Genomic DNA, 7,483 nt, shown 5'->3' with positions numbered 1-7,483 from the left:
GGGGGGAGTGTTGTTGTAACAATCGCCAGCTCGCAGCATACCTCATCCACATGAGGATGCTGGAGAAGGACTTCGACGCACTGGAAATGCAACACGTTCCACGTGAGGGCAACTCAGCGGTAGATGCACTCTCCATAAGGGCATCAACTTAGGCATGCGTGTCAGAGGGCGTCTTCCAAAGATGGCTGCTGAAGCCATCCGCCCAGCCTGTCGAACTGGGCGAAGGGGTTCAGTCTAGCACCTCGAAACTAGCGGTCCTGGCGGCACTCCACCCGTGGGGTCCGCCAAGGGTTGTGTGCACCCTCAAGGGTCCCGAAAACCTCGAGGAGCCGCACCCAGTTTCTCAGGGGGGTCCCGATGCATGGATCTCCGAGATCCGGGACTATCTGAAGGACAACTTCCTTCCTGAAGACCAAGCATCCGCTGAGCGCGTAGTGCGATTGGCTAAGCGATACACAGTGGTAGAAGGGGATCTCTACCACCGTGGTGCCAATGGCATCCTCATGTGGTGCATCACCCAAGAAGAAGGCTGCGACTTGCTCGCAGAGATCCATGGAGGCGAGTGCGGAAGCCATTCCTCATCCCGCACGCTGGTCGGTAAAGCCTTCGGGCATGGCTTTTACTGGCCGACAGCGCTCCAGGACGCAGCTGAGTTGGTAAAGTCCTGCAAAGCGTGCCAGTACCATGCAAAGCAGATACACACTCTAGCTCAGGCTCTGCAAATGATTCCACCATCTTGGCCTTTCGCTGTATGGGGGTTGGATATCTTGGGACCTTTCCCTAGGGCCGTCGGCGGGTACCGATACCTCTACGTCGCCATCGACAAGTTCACCAAGTGGCCGGAAGCAACCTCTGTGGTCAATATCACCAAGGCATTAGCAATCGCATTCCTCAAGTCAATTGTGTGCAGGTTCGAGGTCTCGAACCGAATCATCACCGATAACGGGACCCAGTTCAAGAGCCAGCACTTTCAAGAGTATTGTGAGGATATCGGCATCCAGCTCTGCTTCGCTTCTGTGGCACATCCCAGAAGCAATGGCCAAGTGGAGCGGGCTAATGCTGAAATTCTCAGGGGGCTCAACATCCGCACCTACAACGATCTTGAGAAACATGGTGCAAAGTGGATTGACCAGCTTCCAAGCGTACTATGGGGAAATCGAACCACACCCAGCCGAGCAACCGGGAAGACCCCTTTCTTCCTGGTCTACGGGGCCGAAGCATGCCTTCCCCCGAGATCACCATGGGCTCACTACGAGTCCAAGCCTTCGATGAGGAATTGCAGGAGCGGCAGCATCGCCAAGATGTAGACCTCGCTGGCGAGCGAAGATGGCGAGCAGCGGTCGGAAATGCACGGTACAACCAAGCGCTCCGGCGTTACCATCAGCGGTTCATGCATAGTGGGGAGCTCTGGGTCCGGGACCTAGTCCTACGGCAAATCCTGAACTGAGAGGGGCTCCACAAGCTCTCCCCCAGCTGGGAGGGCCCCTTCAAGGTGTCGAAGGTGTGCCGACCCAGATCTGTTCGCTTGGCTACAGAGGAAGGCATGCAACTACACAACTCATGGAACATTGAGCACCTCCGTAAGTTCTATCCTTAGGGGCTTAGCCGAGAATAAATTTTTCCCTTATAATATGGTACCACCCCTGTGCGGACCAGGGCGGTGGAGGTCCGACCTCGTGAACCCGGCCCTTGGCGTCCATCGCACGTTCTATCTGTACCAACTTATCACGGAAAAATTTATTCTCAGTCTATCTTTGAGGATTGTGCAATTCAGTTCTTTTTCCTATTTCCCGCTTACCCTAACCCCCATGTGGTCCTTTATTCCCGAGACGTGCCTGAGGCCCGTATTGAGTTGGTGCATTGTGTCTCCGCCCAGAACCTCTACTTCGCAGGAAGAAAGGGTCTGGTCTTCTTGGGACCGGCTTCAGGGAAGCGTACTTGTCCTCTGCGGGGTCCAGAGTTGTGTAGCCGCTTAGCCTGGTTCCGTACCCTAAGCCTACACGCTCTACCTCCCTAAGATAAGTGCCGTAGTACCTAGAACCACAGACCCGGAAGCTCGGACCACTTCAATCCATGAACTTAGGCCCTAGTGCTCTGATTCGCTAAGCATCCCAAAGGACTCTCGCCGGCAAGGTCCGAGACCCCGTGGGAACGATTGCTAAGCGTCGATTCTAAGTCATGTGCAGGGCTAAACCTTATTTTTATGGTAGCTAGTCCCAATCCTATTCTATTGCGACTACCTCCCATGGGGCCAAGGGACCTCGGTAGTACGGAAAGCACACGACAGAACAGGCAATTGGAAAAATGGCTAAGTTTTTCTTGCAAAATAGCTAAGTTTTTATTGCTTCTCATATACAGAAATGTTACATTACTTACAATATATACAAAAAACTACTCCTATTCTATTGGCGGTCCGGAGGGGCCTCCTCCTTTTGCAGGTCCGGCCCTGTGAAGCGCTCGAAGCAGGCGGCCACGATCCTCACCGCCTCTTGTACTTCTTCCCGGGCAGCGGCCACCGCTTCTGGTACGGGGCCAAGTAGGACTGGAGTCAAGGGGATCGCGGGGTCATGGCTCCGGAAGCAGGTGAGGACGTAGTCGACCACCACCCGGGCAAGCTCCTGTCCTTCGATCTCCAGGCACTCGATGACGGTGGACTCCAGGCGTTGCGGACGCTCTGCGGCGGAGTCTAGCGCCGGAAGGACAGTGTTGAGTGAAGAAGGGGCCTCTGCAACCTGGATAGGATTTAACCCAAGGGTATCCAAGGTGGTGTTTGCTTCACCGACCCACTTCACAACCCGCTCAATCCCGACGCTCTGCTCCGCCAGGAGTCCCACCACCTTGACCTCCCGTTCCTTGAGGTCCCGGGTCCGGGCCTCCAAGTCTGTCTGGAGGGCGGTGAGGCGGGCCTCCTTCTCCTCGGTGGCCACCTCCCACTCCTTGAGGTCCCGGGCCCGGGCCTCCATGTCTGTTTTGAGGGCGGCGAGGCGGGCCTTCTCCTCCTGGATGGCCACCTCCCGTTGCTGGAGGGCGGCTCGCTCATCATCAATCATCCTTGCCGTAGCCTTGGCACCATCGATTGTGTGACGAGCGGTCCGCTCCTTCAGCTCCACCTCCTCCTCCTTCCGGGTCGCCGCCTTCTCCCGCCGGGCAACAGCTATCTCCTGGTCGATGACCCTGCGCATCTTTTCGTGCTAGACATCGTGCTCCCGCTCCAGCTGAGCCCGCTCCTCTACGGCGCGGGAGGCCACCCCCTGGATGCGGTCCCCCAGACGGCGCTCCTAGGCAGAGAGCCGATCACGTTCTGCCTCCAGCTCCTCCCACTCCTGCCGGCAGCCCGCTTCTGCCTCCTCCATCACTCGACGGGCCTTAACCAGGAGGCGGGGGAGAGGGACCTTCACCGGGTTCAGGAGGAGGTGCCTCCCGTGCACCACCTCCGGCACGTCCTCATGTGCGGGTCGGGGGCCGGAGCTGGGAGCCTCTGTGACCTCCGCTGCGGCTACCCCACCGTCACTGCAACCTCCTCTACAGCCGGCTCTGTCGAGGGGGCCTCCGCTGTGGCTTCCGATGTGGCCGCCGCGGCTAACTCTCCGCCCGCCGCAGCTGGAGGGGTCGCCTCCTCTTGGGGTACGGCTTCGGCCTCCGAGGCTCCGGCTCGGGCCTCCGCCGACGTAGGCGGGGACGGTGGTGCTGCCGATGTTGCCGCCGGCCCCCCAGCAGAGGTGGAAGGAGCCGGTTGGGGGCCAAACCTCCCGGCCGGAGATTCGCCGGGGGTTGTGGAGGTTGTGGCAGGGTAGGCAGTCTTGGCAAACATCATCAAGATAAGGATCTGCAAATTAAATGAAACAAAGAAAAACATGAGGAGTTAACCACTCACGTGTAGCCTCGCACCCCCCATCCTGCCTGCGTGACCGGGGATTCCCTCCTTCCTAAGGAGCATGCTCCGGGTGACTGGTGGGGCCTTTTCGCCGAAGATGTCTCAGGAGGCGGTGGCAGGGCCTGCTGCTGCTGCTGCTGCGGTGGTGGTGGCGGTGGGACCTGCTGCTGCTGCTGGGATGGTGGCGGTGGCGACACCTGGAGCTGCTGTGGAGGCGGCGGCAGCGGTGGTCGATGCTGCGGCAAAGACCGCCACGTCGCCTCCGGCCTCCCCCCGCCCCCTCCCCCCCCCCCCCGACTCTGCCGTCTTCTGGCGCTTGGCGGCCGGCTCCCCCATGAAGGACCCATCACCGCGGCGGAGCCTCCGCGACTTTTCCTCCTTGCGGTCCAGGCCGCTCCGCGAGGTGGCCGCCTCCCGCACCTCGTCATCCTTGCGGATCGGGATGGAGCGCACCTCGTCGTCCTTGCGGATCGGGATGGCGCGCACCTCGTCGTCCTTGCGGATCGGGATGGCGTGCTCCTCGTCATCCTTGCAGATCGGGATGGAGTGCACCTCATCATCCTTGCGGATCGGGATGGCGCGCTCTTCGTCATCCTTGCGGATCGGGATGGAGCGCGCGTTGTACTTGTGGTGCAGCTCCGGCTCCTTCCCTTTCCCTTTCCAGGCGGGAGCCGAACCTCCGTGGCAGGACCCACCGAGGCTTTGGTCGGCGCCCTGCTGGCTGTCGCGCAAGGTGTCGGGGATCCGGATCCCGCGATTGGGGTCGGCCCCCACCTGCCAGACCACCAGGCCGCCCTCATCAAGAGTCGGCAATGACGCCAGGACCGCTGTCCGCATCACCTGGTCCTCGCACAGGGCCTTGATCCCCCTCGGAAGCACCAGTGACTCCGGGGCGTACGCCACACCGGTCATCACCCGATTCAGGACCCCCAGCTCCGTGCCGGACAGATCTGATCCAGCCCCACGCATGATTCTGCAGCCGTCGTTCACCCCGGTGAAAATGCAGGCCATCCTGGAACGCTGTTGCAGGGGAGCGATGCGGCGCCTCAGGAAGTCGCCCAGCACCATCATGGACGTCAGGCCACCCCTCGCCAGAGTTTTGACCCAGTCCAGCACTGGGTCGCGCTCCCCCGGTAGGGACGGCCTGGCCTTCCAGTAGCTGCGGTCGAGGAGGGGCCCTTCCGTTGGCAGCTCGAGGCGGTCGTTGGCGTCGGTCATGGCGATGACCCAGTCGTCGCGCCAGTCCTCCCACTTGGCGCTGGAGAAGGCACTGATGTAGGAGCTGGACATCCCGTGCCGGAGCTGGAAGTAGTAGGCGCCGATCTCACGCTTGCTCCTCCCCGTCCCAACTAGGGCGTAGAAATGCCTGAAGATAGGGACGCAGGGACGGACCCCTACAAACATCTCCATGAAGTGGGCGAAGACGGCCATGAGGAGGACGGAGTGGGGGGTGAGGTGCTGGAGCTGAAGACCGAACTCCTCCAGGAGCAGAAGGAAGGAGGAGGAGATCGGAGGCACCAGCCCGCTGGTGATGTACGAGTTGAAGAGGACAAACTCCCCCATGACTAGGTCGTTGAGGGAGCTCGAGCCTACCCGAATCTTCCTGGAGTACTTCGGCGTGGTCCACCCCAAGAGGCGGCGCACCGCGTCGAGCTGATCCTGGCGCTGGAAGCGGCGGGGATGGCGAAGAGAAGACATGGCGGTGATTGCTGCGGGTGCGAGGGGAAGGATTGCAAGGATACAGGAAGAGGAAGAAATGCCGGGCGCAAAAAGCAGATCGCAAAAGTACAAGTGGAGGCGAAGGGGCGTGCGGCATCTGGAGAAGGCAAGTACGAAAAGATAGCCGATCCCTGCGGCGCGTGCCTTTAAGTAAAGCTGCTTCCCCTTCGAACTCCACGGCGACCGAGGAGAAGCCGAGGAGTCGCTCGCACCAGGCCCCCGCCTCTCACCCTCTATGGTCGGTGGGCCCGGCCCCGCCGGTCAAAGGCGTGGTTGATGGAGGCGGCGGGAAAATGTGGAATCCGAACCGCTAGTGCGGCGGGACGGGCGCGAATAAGACAAGAAGCTGAACCGTCGGGCGCGCAGAACGCGGGCAGAGGACGACCCCTCGGGGATCTCGCCGGAGGGAAAAGGTCTTTCTTGCCCTTTCACTGTGGGCGCAAGCTGTCCACCCGGCGCAACACAGGGTTATGGCCCACCTGCGGGTTCGTTCCTCACCCGAGGTGGGCCCGGGGGCCTCTGTCGGTAAATACGGATAGAGGTACCTCCTGCTAGTGTGTCCAACCCGAGGGGCGCGAGGTTATCCGTAACCTTGCGCTAATCCTTTGGGTGACGGGGCGTACGGCCCGGGCCTGACAGCTGGCGTCACGGTCTCCGGACCTTACCCTGTGCTCTAGCAGGTCCGGCGCCTCCATGTGCCCACAAGGACAAGGCGCTCAGGAACGGCTACCGCGGGCCCGAACTACCGCGGTGTGGTCCGGTGCCGCCACGTGTGGAAGCCGTACCCCCAGGGGGCCTGTGCACCTGGGCCGGCCTCGGGGGCCCGGACCTCCCTTCCATCCGGGGAGGAGGTACGGCGCCGCCACGTGCCCCTGAGGAAGCGGCTGCTAAGCCAGCTCTGCCACGTGTCCGGTGGCAGCCAGCCTTCAGCGGGACGCCAGCCCAACTACCGTATTAAATGCGGGTAGGTGGGGTGCGCATGCCCAGGACAGGGCATGGACTGCCCACTGACACGTTGGGCAGGTATGCTGACACCACGGTAAGCCCGCCTGTTACCGAGATGGCGCGTCGCATCACCGCGCTGCGCGCACGGGCGGGCGGCCTGTAGTCACATCATAGCGCCGCACGTGTGAGCAAAGGATAATTATGATCTACTGCAGGAGGGCCGCGGCGTGCGCTGCTACAGTGTCCGCGGAGGCTACAGCACGGCAGGTCAACATAGCCCCTTCGCCTGTCAGCGGGAATTAATCCAACAGTGACAGCACGTCTTTCACTGTGCATGTCACTGACAGCAGGCACTGTGCAGGTGATTTCCAAATCTGTGGCATTTAAGGCTCCAATGTGTACGTTATTTAATATGTCGCCAGGCCCACCTGTCGGGACCCCGCTCAGTGTACGTGCTCCCTTTGAGCCTAAAAGGGAGAGCGCACTTGTTAGAACATAGGTTCACTCAAGTTCTCTCGGGTCTTACAGACACTCATAAGCTTCCACAAGCAATACAACACATAGTGCACGTAGGGTTTTATGCTTCGGCGGCATGAACCACTCTAAATCCTTGTGCGTTTTCCTGTGTTCTTACGTCTCTTGATCAAGCAATCCTAGACTTTCCTCAAACTGATCCTAGACTAAGATTAGGCGGGTGCATTCCGCCACCCGGCTGGAGATTTTCTCCGGCAGGAACTTTTTATGGTTTTTCTATATTGGGATGGATGAAAAACGGATTTTCGGGTGTGTGATTATTTGAATGGGTGATTATTTGGTATTGATATGATAAAATTAGGTGGATTTCAATCAGGATAAAATAAAATGAAAAGAACTAGGGATAACGGGCGGCATTGAGATAAGAGGGAAATTGATCCGTGAGCAGGAGTCAGTTTAGAACTAAGTTTT

This window comes from Panicum hallii, chromosome 9, assembly GCF_002211085.1.
Source record: "Panicum hallii strain FIL2 chromosome 9, PHallii_v3.1, whole genome shotgun sequence".
In the NCBI taxonomy this organism is placed as follows: domain Eukaryota; kingdom Viridiplantae; phylum Streptophyta; class Magnoliopsida; order Poales; family Poaceae; genus Panicum; species Panicum hallii.
Note: the sequence above shows the minus strand (reverse complement) of the source record.